Source organism: Crinia signifera, chromosome 2, assembly GCF_055691185.1.
Source record: "Crinia signifera chromosome 2, ASM5569118v1, whole genome shotgun sequence".
Classification (NCBI taxonomy): Eukaryota; Metazoa; Chordata; class Amphibia; order Anura; family Myobatrachidae; genus Crinia; species Crinia signifera.
Window position 1 is genome coordinate 369,521,557 of NC_139218.1, and position 19,033 is coordinate 369,540,589.

Here is a 19,033-nt window from a genome sequence, read left to right on the forward strand (position 1 = left end):
ATGGCATCAGGGTGTGCGTCATATGTATAATGGCATCAGGGTGTGCGGCATATCTATAATGGGCATCAGGGTGTGCGGCATATGTATAATGGGCATCACGGTGTGCGGCATATGTATAATGGCATCAGGATGTGTGGCATATGTATAATGGGCATCACGGTGTATGGCATATCTATAATGGGCATCACTGTCTCCTCCACCACTTTGTGACTCCCCTCCCTGCATCCCCTGCCACTCTGCATCCCCCCTCCTACCCTGCATCCTGTGCCACCATGCCCCCTCACACTCTGCGTCCTGTGCCACCCTGTGTAAGTCCTCACTCCCTTCGTTCTCAGCCACTCTGCATCTCCCCTCCCAGCATTCTACGGCACCCTCCATCCCCCCCTCGCTCCCTGCATCCTCTTCCACCCTGCCACTCTACTGTGTTGGGAGACCCCCTGTCACCCCCCCCCCCCCCCATCTCTATCTCCCCAGCCCCACAGGCTGTAGAATAAACGCTGTACGCATGCGCCTATTCTGCAGCCTGAGGGGCTGGGGACATAGCCAGCAGCTAAGAGAGCCACTAGCCATGCCCTCACAGCGGCAAAAATTGGGCGTGGCCTTGTTGGAATAGGCCACACCCCCATATTGATAGGCCACACCCCCTAAAAATTCGGGCGCGCCTCCGGCGCGCAACAACACTCCCCCCCCCCCCCCTCTTAGGGCTGCTTCAAGATTTTTCCTGGGCTGGTTTTAATTCCCAATCCGCCCCTGGCTTAGTGATAATGTCTTGGTATAGTAATAACATTGTTCTCAGGGATATACTCGAGTTTGGGTCATAAGAACAAATCCGCAAATTAATTTGCAGGAACCTTGTAACTGGGTAAGGCCAAATTCTATTTCAGGTACAGTATGTGTCAGTAAATCTGGTATACAGTATGTTATTTGAAACCTTTATCCTACTTGCTTTTGCAGGGTAACTGAAATGACAGAGCAAGGCTTTACAAGTATAGAACCATGGACTGCTCTAGATGATATCAAACTGGTCTTCTGCCTGAGAGGTTTTGATAACTCGGGTATGTCTACTCTTTTTTAGCAACTTATGTTTAAATTTTGAAGTAAGGTCAATATCTCAGAACAGAAGTTAGTTTTGCATACGTCACATCTTTATCATGTAAGCTGTGTGTATCATATGACAATAGTGTAGTATTGTGTGAGGAGCAGTGGCGTAACTTCAATCTCAGCGCCCCCCACCACTACAGTTTGAGCCCCCCCTCCGTCCACTCACTACATACTTTCTTCAGCCGCCCGGTCCATTCACGTCCCGTCGGGACCAGCAGATCCTCCTGTCTGCAGTCCTGGCACTCCTCCTGATAGAATGTCACATGCAAAATGGCCGCCACTTTACAGCAGACCGTTATTGAGGATGCAAGAGGAGGTTGCCGCTCCCTTTAGCATCCTTACTAACCGTCTGCTCTGAGGGGGGGGCGGCCATTTGGCAAGTGATTTTCTATCAGGAGGAGCGCCGGGAATGCAGCAGAAAGAAGGATCTGGTGGTCCTGGCACGGCAGCACCAGATGCGGCGGCAGTAACAATAGCTTGCCCAAACTTGCCCAGTGCCTCCAAGCCACCGCAGGGTCTGCTGAGCTATAGTTACGCAAGTGGTGAGGAGCACATGAATGCATTAGTGAATTCCAGCTCAGTTGTGTTAGAACCCTGAGGCCATGAGAGTGGCTTGGGCATTAACAGCCACCTCCTGTTCCCTTAGTTCTTGATTTGCACACTGATACGGAGGTGGCTGCAGGGACTTATAACTCTAGCTGTTGGCGCTTACACAACAGGCTGCAGATCAAATAATATTAGCTGAAGTACTTAAGACAAGAGTTACAGACAAGAGTTCACTGGGAATGGTGTAGATGTAGGTCAGGATATTCACAGACTCTGTTAGATGCAGTGAGTTGGAGGAACACTGTGCAGATGGTAACTTGTTGGCTGAGTACTTGGAGATAAGCACCGAGGACCTCAAAGGGTTAACAGGCACACAACAAAAATGAGGCAAGGTTAGGGTCAACTTCTGTCAGGCAGAGAATCCATCAGAGTATCAACAGGATAAGCACGGGTGGTGGGGACCTAGAACATGGACAAGCAGTTTACATCCAAGCACAAAATATAACCATCAAGGAATAGCAGGAAAGAATGCCTTTTTAGAGATATTAAGACAGTTCAGTAGAGCCAGAGTGGACAGGCCCCCTTAATGAGTAACTTGGTGCAGCCTCAGTGCTGCACGTAGACAAGTCCAGGCTGTCAGAAGCAGCCCTAGAATTCCCTGTGGCCATCCAGCATTCCCATTGCTAGCACCTGCGGGATAGAAGTGGCATGCCTAGTAATGAAAAAGACCTGCCGGAGGGATGAAGGCTCGTAACAGATAATTGTATAAAATGTTCCTCATGTCTTTAATCCCTAGACGTGGTGGCTGAGTTGTGGAAAGAGGACTACTTCTTCGGTAGTCAATATCTGAATGGCATTAATCCTACCCTAATCAGGAAATGCTCTAAAATTCCTGAGAACTTCCCAGTTAGTGATAACATGGTGGCTGCATCTCTGGGGACCACCACCAGTCTTCAGAAAGAACTACAGGTGAGATGTGGCCATGAGACATTCTATTTATTCATGGGGGCACTGGCCTAAAAAACACCTCTATAACAACCCAGAAACTCTACAATAAACTGGTACTTGTGTCTTGCAGAAAGGCAACGTTTTCTTGGCAGATTACAAGATTCTGCAGGGGGTCCCAGCCAACAACTCCATAAATGGAAAGCAATCATACATGATGGCCCCTTTGTGTTTACTGTGGAAGAACCCTCAAGACCAACTTGTCCCAATAGCCATCCAGGCAAGTCTTTGTTGTAATGTCTACTTGATTTCAAACATTTCTAGGAAACATAGTTGTTAGTACGTGGTGTTCATCTGGCGTACAATGACATCTTGAATGTATGTTCCTATAGAACAAACAAATTCATGGCACTTGACCAGAGTCAACAGTGAGCTACTGTTTTATTCATCTTAGGTTACAACCATATCCTAAAGTTACTGTAGCATATTATTCCTATGCCATTTGCCACCCACCAGGTAAAGATTAAAAAAAAAACTTGTGTATGGATATACTGTACATAGATACAGGGATACATAATATGCTTTATGGCCTAATTGGTGGAGGATGATTATGTGGTACAAGATGGCACTGCTGTGACAGTTCCGTCTCTATTATAGTTGGCACAAACTCCGGGAGAGAACGTTCCAATCTTCCTGCCTAGTGACTCTGAATGTGACTGGTTATTGGCCAAGATCTGGGTCCGCAATTCTGAGTTCCAGGTGCATGAAGTGGTGACTCACCTTCTCCGTACTCATCTCTTTGCTGAGGTCTTCAACATTGCAACCACCAGACAACTTCCAATGGGCCACCCAGTGTACAAGGTGAGATCTGTTATTAAATTATCGTCAGGGAATACCACATAAAGGGCTCTAGAAAAAGGCTAATGGTATATTTTAAAATGGAGGCTGGAGAGGTGACAACTGAACATAGTTCACTGCAACCAGCAGAAGACACTAATCTGGTTATAAAGGTCAAACAGACATATTATTACCCTCCTCCCCCTCAGCCTAAAACTTACCCTCCCCCACAGCCTACCCCTAACTCCCCCTTCTGCCAAAGCCTAACCCTCCATCCCTGCAGCCCAACCCAAACCCCTCCCCTCACAGCTTAAACCTAGTGCAGTGGTTCCCAACCCTGGTCCTCAAGTACCCCCAACAGTGCACGTTTTCCAGGTCACCCGGCAGGTGCACTCATTATTCAGACAGATTTTAAAAGATCCACAGGTGGAGCTAATTATGTCACCTGTGATTCTGTGTGGAGACCTGGAAAACGTGCACTGTTGGGGGTACTTGAGGACCAGGGTTGGGAACCACTGACCTAGTGCATTAACCTAACCTCCCTTTACTTAATAGGCCCAGCATACTTCTGATTTTTTTAAAGGGGCAATCATTTACAAGGCATGGGTTTGCCTTGTAAATTATTGCTTCTTTTAAAATAAATTGAGTTCGACCAGCATCCTGCACGGCCGCTGAACTCGGAGGCTAATACATTTGCCCCTTTTGTTATATTACCTTATTTAAAATGCATCATTTACTCATGAAGGTCTTTATTACTATTTATTTATTAGTATTATAATGACAATATCTTTTTACTTTCCCAGCTAATCCTTCCACATCTTCGTTACACCCTTGAGATCAATGTCTTTGCTAGAGCTGTTGTTATTGGTCCTGGGTCCCTCTTTGATCAGGTAAGATCATGTCCTATATAATGGCAACAGAAAACGGCTCCAGCTTAGAGGAAATGGAGACTTTTTAAGGATATATTAAATGTTACAATCACGTAATATCTAGCCTGAATATAGAACTTGCAGCATTGCACCAGAACATACATCCACCACCTTCCTTTTCCCCAGGCTATAGCAACTGGAAAAGGAGGGGTTCCGATACTGATAAAAAAAGCAATGGAAGAGGTCACTTACAGCAGCCTCTGCCTCCCTGATGACATCAAGGCAAGAGGAGTGGAGGCCATTCCCAATTACCTGTACAGGGAGGATGGGATGAAGATCTGGTTGGCTGTGGAGAGGTAGTTCTGAGAAACATTATTCTGTCCCAGCTGCCTATAGCAATGACAATTGCATGCACTGTCTATCCCGTATAGATCGAAGTGTTTTAGCTAAAAGCATAGGCAAAACACTGCTCCGCACAGATCGCTCAGCACACATCACAGGTACAGTGCATGTGTGCAGAGCGATCTGTGCTAAGGCAGCTCACTTAGCACGAGGCACCTGTCATCCCTTGTGTACAGGGCTTTAGTGTGAATATGCTGTGGGATATAGAAAACCTTAAAGTTACAGTACATCCCAATTTTCTCTTATGTACATCACCAATACTTTATTAATTCACTGATGGTCCCTCTTGCTTTATTCACTTCAGCTTTGTGTCCCACATTGTGAATTACTATTATGAGAGTGATGCGGTGGTCAGTAACGACCCAGAACTTCAGGCCTGGGTGGCCGAGATCTACAAAGAAGGATTCTTGGAGTATAAATCCACAGGTAAGTTCAGGGCCGGTGCAAGGCATCCCACCCCCCCTTGTCGGGATTTCGGCTGTCGGGATTCCAGCGCCGGGATACTAACTGTGGTGTCCACAATGAGCCAACCTGATCTTTGAAATGTTGGTAATCCCGGTTTTCCATCAGTGCGTGGGAGAGATCTAGATGACTAATAGACTATTGTATTTCATAGAATTTCAGCTTTTTGACATGAACATTGAATACTGTATCTAAAACCAGCTACAAAGGACATAACAAAATCCAATCCACTATAATCCAATTTTCTCAACCTTGTTATTCTGTTTGGTTGTCAGTATATGGTGCTTTATATGAGTTGTGATGGTCCATCAGGGTATAGGAGAGGTGTAGATGACTAATGGACTATTCCCTTTGCTAGGAATACCATCATCATTGCAGACCAAAGCCTCTCTGATCAAGTACCTGACCATGGTGATCTTCACTTGTTCTGCTCAGCACGCAGCTGTCAACAGTGGTCAGGTGAGCTTTGCAATATGCTGTCATACTCTCTTTGATTTGGAGAATTGGAGACCATATTGACTAATCTGAATGAGATCAACCATGGGAGACATTGACCTACAGGATTGCTGAAACTAATAACTGTGCTGCACATCCTCATGGCCAACATTTTTCTACCTTTGAATGTTTTATTATGGTACCATTCACCACTTTACACTGACAACTATAACATACATGTTGCAAGTCTATTTTATACAAACCATTTGCTTATGTATTTCATAGTACTACACTCTGATGAATCTGGTTACTGGCCAAGATCTGGGTCCACAATTTCAGATGTATAAAGTGGTCACTTATCTTCTCCAATGGGAACACATCCAATGGTCTTGTATTGTATCATGAAAATGTTTGTTTCTATCTGGGGTAAATTATTCCTGTCTAAAGCTGCCCATACACCAGTGGTGTATTGGAACAATCTCCCAATCCCTGATGGTTGCGTTTGCGGATTTGGGATCTTAAACGTGTAAAAAATCCCGATACCCTGGTCCCAAGTGGGATCGCAGAAATGGCATATATGGGCCCTTATTCTGATCGGTGCGGATATTCCCGCATTCTTACGGAGCGGTCCGCACGCCACGGCGTTTTGCCGCGTGCGGCCATCGTCCGTAGAAACGCCCACGTGTCCTCCGCATTCGGACGGACTCACTCTTTAAGAACAGGGCGTGTTTACGGACGACATACAAACCATGCGTGTGCGGGAGAAACACTCCGATTCTGCACGGTATTACAGAGTATTACAGAGTATGCTCGGAAATACCGCATCCGAACGGGAGCCAAGCGGTGCTACCGCCCGTAAGCGGAGTATTTACGCCAAACAACCCACTATTATGTCAATTCTGCAATACATCACATGACCCACTTATTCAATTACCTATCCTCATAAAAAACAGCTTATTTGGAATTGGAATCAATTAGATGCCAATATATCCTTACAAGCATGCCTAACACATGCATTGCACACATTAACCCTTACACCAATGTAAGTGCAATGGTTTGTATTACACCCTGTGTAAAAGATTATAAACAATCTACACATATACTGTTTCAAGTGCAAATAAAACCAACAACTGTGAACTTGCATAAAGAATTTATTTAAAATCAACATTAACATAAAAAAAAATATATAAAATATAATAAATTAAAGCAGCAGATCGCGGATGTCCTGCAGGTCTGCTAGAAGGAGCCTCAAATGCTGCTCCGCTCGCAGGACGGCCCCACGCACCCCCTCATCTGCCGGTGTCGTGTCATCTGTGGGCATGTCAAAGGGGCAAAAATTAGTCATGTTATTCATGCATACATTTCACATACTGCGACATAAATTGCACAAATGCTAGGTGACATGTGTGTATATATATATATATCTATCTATGTAGAGAGATAGAGACACACATAGATAAATAGATATGACACATACATATATACATACATGCTAACTTATTTACTACATACTGTCTTTTTTGGCCTCTACCCTTTACTCTGCAGAAGACATAACAGTCATATTGTTTCTTCTCAGTCACAACCCACCCATGACTAACCAATGACAAGCATGTCATGGCCTCCGTCAATAACAACTTGTCACAATCTGCTCAGTCTAAGTTCAGTGATGGTTCGTGGCATGGGAGTTATGCAAATGTCAGGAATGCACAGTACACATCCTCAAAATAATAATTCTGTCTAAACCAACCTACAATTCTGTGAGGGCAAAAAAACAATCTGAACTACAGGGGGTGTTTAGGTAGAGGAGGCTCCTGGGACACTGGCAACTTGTGACTCCATTCCAAGGTAGGCCGGCCCATACTCCATTTATAGCATACATCCTATAGTTTATAAATAACATTCACCAACAATATAGATTCCACTATTTGATGGGTCATAATCAACGCTTGCAGCAGGTGAATTTAATCCACAAATGATCCACTCATCCCTTTACTCCAGGATCCTGTTTAACTACAACGGTTATGTGGCAGTCAAAATGGAGCTCCAAGCCATCCCACAAACCTGTGTAATTCAGAGGTGTCCTGGATGAAAGGGATGCCTTGGACACCCCATCTAACCCGTACCTGTATCTGTAGCTACCCACTTTGGGGTCTATATGAATAGTATGGGCCAAACATTTTTTATCACCAGTGCTACATAACAAATACCAGTACAACTACTTCATGAATGATGCATTATGTTAACATACCGATCTGCTGGTACTCCGGGGCCTGGCACGCCTCCTCCCCCTCGTCATCAGACTCCTCCGGGGCAACCGTGGCCTCCTCAGCCCCCTCCTCCGCCAGCTCCTCTGCCACAAGAACCTCCTCCTCCAACTCCTCCTCCAACTCCTCCTCCACCTCCTCCTCCTCCTCCTCCTCCTCCACCACCTCCTCCTCCACCTCCTCCTCCGCCACCAACACCTCCTCCTCCGCAACCAACTCCGCTTCCACATCCTCCTCCACCACCTCCTCACGCACCTCCTCCTCCTCCACCACCATCTCCTCCTCCTCCACTTCCTCCTCCTCCACCCTTGCCGCCACCTCCTCCTCCGGGTCTTGGGCCTCCTCCTGGCCCAGGGCTGGCTCCGCCTCTTCACGGGCCTGTCTGGCTCGGGCTCGTGCTGTGTGGTAGAAAAAAACATCATGGTCAATGTCGGGTCATTGGGGCACATGTATTAATCCATAACAAGACATACATGGAAGGGTGATAATGATGGCAAACGATGCAGGAAAGTACCTCCTTACTGTTAATGGATTCCAAATGGTGACATTTAAATTATTATGTGATTGTTAGTAATTTGTTCACACATTACAACCCAGGCATTTATCAATGTGTAACACATATTAGGGGCCAGATTCTATAAGCTTCAAAAGAGATAAGTTTCACAGTGATAAACAGCCAGCCAATCAGCTCCTGCCTGTTATTTTTCAAACACAGTCTGTGACATGGCAGGTAGGAGCTGATTGGCTGGCTGTTTATCACTGTGAAACTTATCACTTTTAAAGCTTATAGAATCTGGCCCTAGATCTGGCACATTGTATGCATCAGAATCCTCAATGCTATGGCATTACATATAAAAGCCACATGACTGCATGTTAACCAGGAAGAAGCACACATAACAGTCTATGGACTTTGAAACCCATGGACACCCACTTATCATGAAACACATTTTATTGTTTATATATGCTATGTTGTAAGTGCGAAATTTCATAGCTAAAATACTCACAATCAGCAATTTCGCCCCTGAGTTGCTGGAGCAGCTGGGGCTGGCGCCTGCGGAGGTCCGACCACCGCCTCTCAAGCTGCCCGAGGGACCTCCGCACCCGAGTGCGGGCGTAAATTCGGCGCCCTGCCGCAGCATAGGCCCTCCGCTTATGGCGGTTTGTGATAAACGGCCCAGCACGGCCCAGCCTTGTCTCCATGACGGAGACAAGAACCCTCAGCTCCGCATGTGTGAAGGGTTCTGCCCTTCGTGTCTCCGCCATGTTGACAATGGCATCTATCAACCAATCAGGTGGTGGCATTGGTTGATCACAGTTATTTGTGTTAATAACTTTATTGTTCAGCTTTACATGAACAGCGTCTCTGCGCCAACACAAATGGTGACAAATTCGCATGCCTTCAAAACAGTAGTGTTGATGTATGGCAATGAACAAATCTGATATATATAAAACACAGTGTGTATGCACTTAGCAAATCCAATGACGCCTCGCTCCGCCAAGCAACGCGTGCTATAGCTTAGCAACGCATAGCTGTACTTAGCATTATTTACTCTATGCATCTATGTGTATGCGTACATTTATGTGTAAAAGACACATACACACACTTGCAGGTATCCTGAGACCAGCATTATACACCAGCCCTGCCTGCCTGCCTGCCTGCCTGCCTGGCTGCCTGGCTGCCTGCTCCTTGAAATGTTGAAACATGTGAATAAATTCTAATATCATATATATATATATATATATATATATATATATATATATATATATATATATATATATATATATATATATCTGCAAACAAATCAGACATCAACACATGAAAAAATCCCAAACACATTACAGAATAAATCAATGTACTCACCAGTCATCAGGGATAGTATCAACTACAATAATGAAGATATAACAAACACATAAGATCCCTTGAACAAGGTATAATAATTAGCACCTATATTTAACTTCCCCCAAAACTAAGCACATATGATAAATATCTCCTATTTCTTTGCCATTAGGAGGGCAGGCTGGCTAATTTTCGTGTTGTAACACTGACAACTAACACACTGTACTTATTTGAAGGGGTGATTTTTACAATAATTGGTGTGTTCTGTCAACTCTATAACATGTACCTGAAGTATCTTTGCGCCACAGAGTCCCGCAGCTGGTATCCCCTCCGGCATTCAGGGGCGCGGGATGGGCGCATGGGCGGATCTTGCGGCTCAGATGGTACCTCCCACTCATCAAAGGGTATCTCACGCCGCACAGCAATGTTGTGGAAAAATATACACAGGCCCACGATCCTCGACACCATTTCAGGCGCATACTGTAAGTCACCACCAGTGCGGTGGAGCACTCTAAATCGACCTTTTAAAAGGCCAATTGAGCGCTCCACCACTTGCCTGGTGGCAACATGCGCCCGATTGAATGCCTCCTGTGGGCCCGGTGCTGGGTAGCTGTACGGCGTAAGTAGCCAGGGCGTACATGGGTAACCGGAGTCACCCAGAACCCACGCATCACGGCCTTCCAGCTCTTGGAGTCTTTGCCATATCCCGGTTTGTCGGATGACATGAGAGTAATGGGCACTTCCGGGAAACTTCGAGTTGAAGGCGAGAATCTCCATGGATGGGCCACATACCACCATCACGTTCAGTGAGTGGAACAATTTGCGGTTCCTATATATCTTCTCACTTCGAGATGGAGGCACAAATGGTACATGGGTGCCATCCACAGCCCCTATCACATTAGGGAAGCCAGCAATTTGATGGAAGGCCTGCTGGCTTCTGCGCAGGGTCTCGGTGGCAAATGTCATGGCCATGAAGTGCCCCTTGCACCTGAACATGGCCGACGTCACACGCCTCAGGATTCGGCAGAAGGCCGGCTGAGATATTCCAGCAAGTACTGCCACTACTTGTTGGAATGATCCTGAGGCGCAGAAATGCAACACTGCCAGCAGCTGTGTGTGAGGCGGAATTGCTGTCGTGATCCCGTGTAGAGGTTCCAGATCGCTCTGAATTAAGGTGAGCAGATCCAGAATTACATGTGGCGGTAACCGGTACCTAGTAAGTACCTCATCATCGGGCATAGCAAACAGAGTCACCCGTGTGCGATAGATTCTAGCACGTCCTGGCCTCCTTGGCCGACGAGTGGGGAGAGCCGCAAGTGCCCTTAGCCTCCTCTCCATGTAGCGCATAATAGCTTCAGCAACCTATAAAGAAATGAACATAAATACTGATGCACCTATGCACATAATGGCCATATCCCACTACAAATAGATTTGTAGCCTTCAATACGTACAATAGATGGCCGCCCCGTGAAATCCCGCAGATCCATTTGACTCTCTAATGATGACACAATAATATGAACTCAATACACACCGTCCAAAACACACAGATAAAGGTGTCAGCATTTTTTGCCGACATCATGTACTATGACACATTTCATCTATTGCTGGGACATGTTGTCCTGCAATAGATGAACCCACACAGGTTTAAGACCTGTGAGTGAAATAGTGAACATGTGACATGTTGCAATAATGATACACCCACTTTGCTGGCCCAACAATCTGTAGTCAGTGAGGCAATGGTGCATACATTCATACACTTACATTGTTAATGGATATCATATCTACAAGGAGCATGGAAGAGCTTACCTTAGACCCTGACAAGTCCAGATCTGGAGACAAATGATTCTAGCAGGAAGTCACTATTTATAGGGCTCTCACATGTGTGGTCTATAACAGTAGAGATGAGTATTGCATGACTTGTGGCCTGGATTCTCTAAGGGATTGGGCTACTTTTAGCTTGCACTAAAACGCCACAATACCACAGTAGTCATGAATCAAATGTCATGTCATGCTAGCAAATAGCATGTGTATTGTGCAATAGTCACAGGTGTATCAGAAGATTCTATGCAATGTTAGCATTGGTGACCAGTATTTCATGTAGAACTTTCGCCAGGTTTTACACAATGGAATTTCCGCCACCGTATGCGGCGCGAAAAAACAGCGACGTACGCTCACGCACGGAACGCAGCTGCCGCTGATGTCCGCCAAACAGAACAGTATATAAAGGTGTATTAGAAGGTGACAATGTTGTTGCTAACATGTCTGGATCACAACCAGAGGTGGACCCAGTGCTGCAGCAACTATTTGACCAGATGGACTCCAGCACCACCTATGTGCCACTGCACATGCGGGCAGTGGGTAATGAGGAGGCTGCTGGCCCTTCTACAGCAGGGGAACCTGCACCTGACCATTCTACAGCAGGGCAACCTACACCTGGCCCTTCTGCAGCAGGCCAACCTGCAGCTGGCTCATATGCACCATCAGCAGAATTGTTTGGAACACAACAGGGGACTTCACAAGGTAGTACCATGGCCAGCACTTCAAGTGCAGCGACTGGTGCCAGGGGGCGTGGCCAGGGACGTGGCAAGGGGCGAGCCAGTGCAACAGCGGAACCACCCAAAAAAAATAAGGCATATGAAGCACAGGAGCTGGCCATCCTGGTTCCCCGAGCACGTGATTGGATAGAGTGTCCATCCGAGAAGCTGACACACACACGCAGATGGAAGATTTGGGAACAGATAACGGCAGAGATTAATGAAGTAGCGCCACAAGTTCGTGAGACGGACCATGTGAAGAAGAGGCAAGTTGTTTTGTGATACATGTGGCCAGTAATAGCCAAGTAATGATTGAATTGATGCTTAGATGCATTTAGCAAATGGGCCGTGAGGTTGTTACGATACACATACATTATTGCCATGTTATTTCGTTGAGAGTTCGAGTAGGGTGATTGTGAATGTGTATTGTAACGGTTGATATCATAGTTGCATGTAATATTATATATGGGACATTAATCACATGTTGTAATATGTAGCACAGAGCAATGGCTGCAACAGCTAACATTGGGAGTGACATGTATTAATATGTCAACTTACATTGCAGGTGGCAGGACTTCAAAACCAACCTGAAGAGGAAGATGACCAAGCGGTGGGAACACAGCCAGACATCTGGGGCCGGGCCCATGCCATCAGGGCTAGAGCTCACCCCCCTGGAGGTGATGGCCGAGAGCTGTATATCAGTTGAGGAGATCAGGGGGGTGAGCACGATGGATAGCGAGGCCCCAGCTGAAGTGTTTGCGTCTTTTCTGGAAGGTAAATATTGGTCATGCCATAAACTTGTGCAAGTAATTATCGTAGAATGTCTCCTAATTGTGTTTATCTTTTCCCACAGACACCCCACCGCTTGGTGACGACTCTGCTCAGGAGGTGGAGGAGTCCGTGCCACCTGGCCCCAGAGGTAGGCCTGTGCAGCAGCAGGCATCGGGCCAAGCCGATTTGGCCGCCTTGGCCCAGGTGCTTGGGGACATCAACCAGCAGGGAGACTTGGCATCAGAACGGGTGCGTAGGACCGAGGAGATCCTGGCGAGCTTGGTCAGCACCCAGCAGTCCATGGCTGCGAGCATGCAGGCCATGGCTGCAAGTGCTCAGGTGCTGGCCGAGCAAGCCACCCGCCAAAATGATCTCCTCCTCCACCATAATGAGCTTATGGTGGAGCTGGTTACCAGCAACAGGGTCCTAATGTCATCCGTTTCTGGTGCATTACCACCGGCAACACTCCCTGCTGGCAGGAGGGGTAGACCAGCCAACCCCTCCACATCATCTGCTCCACCTGCCCCAGCATCTGGCCGTCCCCGAAGAGCTGCTGCACAGGCCAAGGAGCCTACCAAGGCCAAACGTGGTCGGAAATGAACTTGTGGCTGCATTAATCTCCGCCGTTATGTGTTCCCAAATCTTCCATTGTGCTGTGTGTGTCAGCTTCTTGTGTCCAATCACGTGCTGAGGGTAACCAGATGAGCCCTTGCTTCATATGTCCTTTGTGGTTCCCCTGTTGCCCTCTTTTGCCTGCCATTACTGTCAGCTGTACTTGAAGTGATGGCCATGGTACTATCTTGTGAAGTCCCCGGTTGTGTTCCAAATGATTCTGCTGATGGTGCATATGAGCCAGCTGCAGGTTGGCCTGCTGCAGAAGGGCCAGGTGTAGGGTGCCCTGCTGTTGAATGGTCAGGTGCAGCTTGCCCTGCTGTAGAAGGGCCAGCAGCCTCCTCATTTCCCACTGGCTGCATGTGCAGTGGCACATAGGAGGTGCTGGAGTCCATCTGTGTGCAATTATATTTGTTTTGTATTATTATTTATTTTGCTGCATTCCTGCCATGTTGTTTATTGTTTGTATGTATTATTTTATGGTCATTGCATCACACTGGCATTGACTGTGACATAAATATAAATAAATGTGTTTACTTTACCCAAAATGTGTGGTTTCATGAGTACATGTCAAATACACATGTGTATTGATAGTATTAATATTCTGTCATGTCCATTGTTAGCAGTTTGAAAGTGTCTGACAAGTACAGCATATGTGGGGGACTAGTAAGGTTTCCTTGAAGCAGCAATGGTTTCAATTAAAGCACTGACAAGCGGCCTATTAGTGAGTAATGAGTAAAGGAGTAGATTCTATTGGGTTCAGGTGTTAATGGTTGTAGTCATTAGGCGTACGTTCGCCTACCGCATGAACGAGTGGTGTCCGCAAAGCAATAGTACACTTGTGGACACCGCACATTTCTGCCCTTTTTGATCGCGTGCATTCGGAGTGGTTTCCGAATGTACGCCCCCCAACATAAGTGTACTCCCCCGTGTCCGCCCATGTTTCCGCCCCGTTTGGCCCACTTTGAAACTACGCCCATGTGTCATTCCGCATGACGCCCATAATACGCCCCTATTTCCCGAATGATAGCGGTGAACAGTTCTGGACGGGATTTGGCCGAACTGGTACCGAGTCAAGGCGTGGCACATGCGCGTTGCGTTCTCCACGCATGCGCAGACGCCGTAAAGACGCGATCCGAAAGTATGCGGTAAAGTCCGCGTCAATCAGAATAAGGGCCTAGGTCGGTGGATCCGAGGATTGCCCCCTGCTGGTGTATGAAGCCCTTAAGATCTGTTTTATCATTGCAGTCTGACTTCTATACCTGGATGCCTAATGGTCCCCCATCGATGAGAAGCCCCCCTCCCACAGTAAAAGGGGTCAGCACAATCCAGAGTATCCTGGCTGCATTGCCTGAAGTAAACACTACCAGTTTGGGCATATCCACTGTGTGGCTAGTACTGGTGGCAACTATGAATATTGCAATAAGGTTTAGTACTTTTATGTTCCTCTACTGAGGTTCTACAGTACATATAAACATACATGTGAAAATGTATGCAATATATGTGCTGGTATAGTATCCGGGAGTGGCAGCGGCGCGGTATATCAGAGCCAGTGTGCAGAACCCGGGACGTGCATTAGGATTCACTCTCCTAATCCCACCTCCAGACTCCTGTGAAACTATTCAATGAGAGTCTGGGGCGGGCTTAGGAGAGTGAATCCTAATGCCTGATGATTGGTTTCTCCACAGTGGCTGTGATACATAGCAACACTGATCTCAGATACACTGCCAGCACAAATATTACACACAACTTCACATGTATGTTTGGACCTAGTTTTTAAAACAATTGTGTTTAGGGCATCCATTTAAAAAGATTTCCCATTCCCTTGCAGAGACCTCTGGGCCAGTACCCTGATGTGCGTTTTACAGAGGAGGTTCCACAGACCTACATAAAGAAATTCCAGGAGAAGCTGGCTGAGATCTCCCGCTCCATTAAAGAGAGGAACGAGAAAATTCGTTTGCCATATCCCTACTTGAACCCGAGTGTGGTTGAGAACAGTGTCTCTGTATAACATGACCAGTGTCTGTGATCTACTGATTATGCCTGACCTAGCTACCAGATTCTCATGTCTTGAATTGTATTGTCCATATGAATTCTATTGGACAGGTCCTTTCAGGGAAATACAATAAATGATGTATTATAAGGCGCCTATTGACTTATGTTGTTGTTATTCATACCTTTCTAACACTTATGCCTAGAAATAACTGACACCAAACACCTTATCTATAAATAAAGACACTGACACCAACTGCGTAAGGTTAAAAGGTCATATATGTTTATTTAAGTGGTATGACCCCTATTTGTAATAAGGGATGGCAAAGAAAGCGCTTGAGACCAGCCCACTCACGGGTGTGCCATGGTAGCGACCTTAGCGCCCCCAATGATCACACCCCTTCTTGTGGGTACAGCCTGCACTGTGACGGACATACCGCCCCCTTCTATTGCATGACGTGGCCTTCCAGGAAGGACCAACGCCCCCAGCCGGAACTGGGGACTCGCCCGCCTTCTTGGCAAAGGGGGGGGGCAATACCGCACAGCGACCACCTGACAACCCACCTGTTTGCTGGTCGAGAGCGCCTTCTCGCCAATTTTTAACTATAACTATGAAAATAGCGAACCAAATTTGGTGAAAAGGCTGTATGCCAGGTAGCACAGAGAAAAAGGGTAGGGAGGGTGGGGATCCAGCTTCAAAGAGGCTCATTTCCTGTCTCTTGCCCACTAATATAACCTCACTGGCTACCGCCCTCTCCTGCTACCTGATTGGCTAGAACTAACTGCCACTCACTGCTATTTCCATAGGCTTGACGCTGCTGCTGATCTGATCTACTTATGGACACCAAACTCAAAGGCTCTTATATTCCCTCCAGCCTATGCGGCCCTCGCTCTGATTAAGGCGCCTATTGACTTATGTTGTTGTTATTCATACCTTTCTAACACTTATGCCTAGAAATAACTGACACCAAACACCTTATCTATAAATAAAGACACTGACACCAACTGCGTAAGGTTAAAAGGTCATATATGTTTATTTAAGTGGTATGACCCCTATTTGTAATAAGGGATGGCAAAGAAAGCGCTTGAGACCAGCCCACTCACGGGTGTGCCATGGTAGCGACCTTAGCGCCCCCAATGACCACACCCCTTCTTGTGGGTACAGCCTGCACTGTGACGGACATACCGCCCCCTTCTATTGCATGACGTGGCCTTCCAGGAAGGACCAACGCCCCCAGCCGGAACTGGGGACTCGCCCGCCTTCTTGGCAAAGGGGGGGCAATACCGCACAGCGACCACCTGACAACCCACCTGTTTGCTGGTCGAGAGCTCCTTCTCGCCACAGCCTGGTCACGCCAACCCGGTAGGGTTACCTCGTGTACCCAGGCCCCGCCATCCTAAACAAATACCCCTACGCTAACTGTACTAAACTAACCTAAGGAAAATGTCCTGCAAGAACACGGCCATGCCTACGTCCGAAAGGTGGACACCATCGGTTCTGTATAATTCTACTGAATCTGTAACAATGGTGGGATGTCTAACCGCCGTGCCGCCCATAGCTACCACATGCCTAGACACCGCATGGTTCAACTTCCTCCTGGCCCTCTCGATTGCTTTCACATTCCGGCAGCCCCGCCAATTAATGCGGGGAACTATGTCGGACCACACAATCCTCACACCTGGCCAGAGGTCTGCCAGGCGTACCAAATCCGTCTTGATCTTGATGGTGAGCTCAATGCCTGTCCTTTTGAGCAGGTCATTGCCTCTTAAATGCACAACCAGAACATCCGGGCGGCCCCCTTTACTGGCTTTGGCGGATAGAAGCTCCCATAAACTGTCCCAATGTAGGCCCCTGATTCCAAACCATTGTACACTAAGTGCCCTCTCCAGGACTGGAGAACTGGAGGCTAGTGGATGCCTAGCAGCCCAAAAAATAAAAGAATGCCCTACCAACCAAACCCTGCCCAGAGCCGTAAGGGAAGGGGGGGGAGCTGAAAAAGAGAAAACCTAGCGGTTAACATATGGAACTTTACACACAACGAAATGCATTAACTACGGCCCAAGTGAAGGTGAAAAACTTAAAAAACCTCCTGTGAACTTTAGGGGACAGCCAATTGAATTAGTTCACAATGCAGGAAAAAGTAAAAAATTCCCTTCACACCGTCGATTCCGGAACGCTTATCGTTCCAGAACCGATTGTAAACAATCGTTTTTGAGCCGGAGCAACAGGCGCTTAACTACTACTTATCCAACTTATCTAATCTTACATAACTCTTGTATGCGGAGGATTTCCAGCTACCAACTGCTTGAATGGCAGAAGGTGAACATCCTGCCGCCGCTGCGCAAGTAGCAGCCCCAATTCGGAAGGAATGCGTTCCGAAATCCTGCTCCCGCAGACCCAGCTCAACCAGGCATCTCCGAAACACAGCAGAAAACTGGAATCGGGTCAGTGGTAGCCCGTCGACGTGCGACAAAAACTGCAAGGCAGCCTCTGGCCTGCGGGAGTTATACTCATTAGCCCAGGACACTGGACACACGGCCGCTTCAGCCTGCGCGTTAAGGGTGACCCAGTGGCCCCTACCCCTCTGATCCGTTTTGGACCTGTTAATCTTGCATAGCACCTGCCCTTCCCGGAATACTACATTGTCCCCCAGTAACCCGGAGGCGGAGCTTTTGCTGGCTGCTACTAGCTCACTAATGTGAAAAGCGCCGTGAAACGCAATTGTAAAAGCCACCCTGAACAATGACATTTCGTATACGCTCTCCGCCACTGTGGCCAAAGAACCGACTAGGTCCCTTAGTATGCCTATATCTATGGGTTTACGGGAATCCGGGGGAACCGGACGCACCCGTGCCCAACCCTTCATGGCCTTAGACAACACAAATGACTTTGTGGGGTCAGGTTCGCCACGCAAGCGCGAATAGAAAGCGATGCCCGCCAATGCCGCCGCCATAGCCGACTTTGACCTGCCCCGCCTATGATGACCCCATACAAACGCCAGCAGCCTGTCCTCCTCTGACTTACCGCTAGCTTCGGGGGAGCCCTGAAAGTCCACCCAATCTCGCCATGCGGCACCATAAGTTCTACGAGTGGAGGGGGCCAAAGACAGTAGAGCCAGGTCCATCATGCCTGCTCTATGATCTGCCACACAAAAGGGGGACAAATAAGCCCTATGGGGGAGGCCTCTGGGGCCAATTCGCGAAACCTTGCGAATTGAAACCTCGAGAGGGCATCTGCTATGTTGTTCTCCACCCCCGGGACATGCCTGGCTTTAAACTGAATGTTGTGCCGTAAGCAGAGCAGAACCAAATGCCGTAGCAGGCGCAGAGCCTCAGGAGAAGCTGCCCTCTGGTTATTAATGGCGTGTACCACCCCCAGGTTATCACACCAGAACACTATGTTCTGGTTGGCCAGCCTAGAGCACC

The 19,033-nt window shown here is 47.5% G+C and overlaps 1 pseudogene across 1 annotated transcript in view; it reads left to right on the forward strand.

Moving 5' to 3' along the window:
* Window positions 1-15,626, forward strand: part of LOC146058564 (hydroperoxide isomerase ALOXE3-like) — a 28,515-nt pseudogene extending 12,889 nt beyond the window's left edge. Inside the window, exons 6-15 of the transcript XR_014469868.1 lie at window positions 955-1,055; window positions 2,444-2,616; window positions 2,726-2,872; window positions 3,250-3,453; window positions 4,233-4,319; window positions 4,485-4,654; window positions 5,005-5,126; window positions 5,521-5,621; window positions 14,864-14,971; window positions 15,447-15,626. The product of XR_014469868.1 is annotated as a hydroperoxide isomerase ALOXE3-like (transcript). The remainder of the gene's footprint in view (window positions 1-954; window positions 1,056-2,443; window positions 2,617-2,725; window positions 2,873-3,249; window positions 3,454-4,232; window positions 4,320-4,484; window positions 4,655-5,004; window positions 5,127-5,520; window positions 5,622-14,863; window positions 14,972-15,446) is intronic.
* The last annotated feature ends 3,407 nt before the right edge of the window (window positions 15,627-19,033 follow it).